Raw genomic sequence first — 1,681 nt, forward strand, 5'->3', positions numbered from 1 at the left:
CAATCCATAAAAGCAAACCCAGCATCTCAAAAGTGTGAGTATCTGTTTCAGTTGCTATCATACAGTGATAACAGAGCTCAGGGAAAGGATGTGTTTATCACATAGATGCATTGACAAAGAGTTAACACCTGTAACATAAAAAAAAATTTACACAGATTGGTGCACAAAGCACACATAATGGCAAAGGCAGAAATTTTACTTTAATACTACAGAATTCCTGACCAGAAAGCAAAATGCTGATTTCATTTCAATTCCAGAAATACCCTTTGAAATAATGGCATAACACACCCTGTGTGGTTTGCAATGCTGTAGCTGCATTTTTACTTCATATAGCCTCTTTTAGCTTTATATACACATTTACTCAATTATCTAGGGCTGTAGAGGACCACTCATTTTATGAGACCCTCCTTTGTAGACAGAGTATCATTTACAGAACAAATGACATGTTTTTCGATATTTGATTATCTTATAATCTCATGTATGTTTGTTTATACTTAGTATTCTATTCTATTTATTTATTTCATTTATTTATTTATTTATTTATTTATTTTTTCTTCAACCGCAGCTTAAGTACTAATATTTGGAATTACTACTTAATTTATATCCTTGGGCTAATCACTTTGTTTCTTTGAGCCATGATTACCTCATCTGTAAAACAGGAACTTCATTATGGTAACGCATAGGGACTAGGTTGTTAGGGACAAAATAGGCACATGCCAGGCACATGCTTGCTGTACTACACTATAATAGATAGCACTATTCTCATTCAATGTTGGAGTTGAAATCTTCTTTAACTCTTTCAAATTATAAAATACCCCCCACATTTAAAAAATAACTTATGAATGAATGTTCCTAGTTTTTACTCAGGCATTAATTTTGGCATTTTCTCCAGGCAATGAGAGGGCAAGAATAATGAGGAGAGTTCACTGCCATAGCCTGCCATCCAGAAGGCATCCTCAAATGAGTGAGCACATGCATGTCGGTATCTGATGGAGCCACTCGTACAGAGGCTAGCAAGAGGCTTTAGAGACTGCATCGACTTAATGGAGTGGACTTTCCCTTTTGATGATGGAAGAAATTATGGAAAAGTTCATCTTACATCCAAATCCTTCACTAGGTAGGGAATGTCCCTATCAAATTTTCATTGTGGCAGTGGCTGTGAAGTCTCACTGGACATCTGTTTGTATTATATGCATTTAGAGATGACAATGCATTATCATGTGTTGTATGATACTTATTGTTCAAGTCACCCATGCCCTAAAAAGATAGGCCTGCTGAACACAGACAGACCTAGCTATCAAATGAGTAAGCCAGACTTTTTTTTCTCATGCTGTGTCATGTTGATGAAATCGAAACAGCCCCACATCAGCCAGAACAGTTGATTCCGAGTCCTGGAATTCACTTCTGATTAATCCTGCACTGTATCTTCCTTTGTACCTTTCTGTGGCTCATTCCTCGTCTATACAGTAAGGCTTAAATTGATCCCAAATTGTTGGACTATTTGCCAGTTAACAGTGCAGTAAGTGTCAACCTTTGTCGTAGTCCAAGGCTCACAACAGGTCTTTAACTGTGAGGTGAAGCTGTTCCTGTGGCTGCTGTTTGTATTGAACCATCTTCATATGCTTTCTATAGTCTTCTGACATGCGCAAAGAAGGGTTTCTAAGATTCAGTTCATGAGAAC

Source organism: Arvicola amphibius, chromosome 1 (genome assembly GCF_903992535.2).
Source record: "Arvicola amphibius chromosome 1, mArvAmp1.2, whole genome shotgun sequence".
Taxonomy (NCBI): Eukaryota; Metazoa; Chordata; class Mammalia; order Rodentia; family Cricetidae; genus Arvicola; species Arvicola amphibius.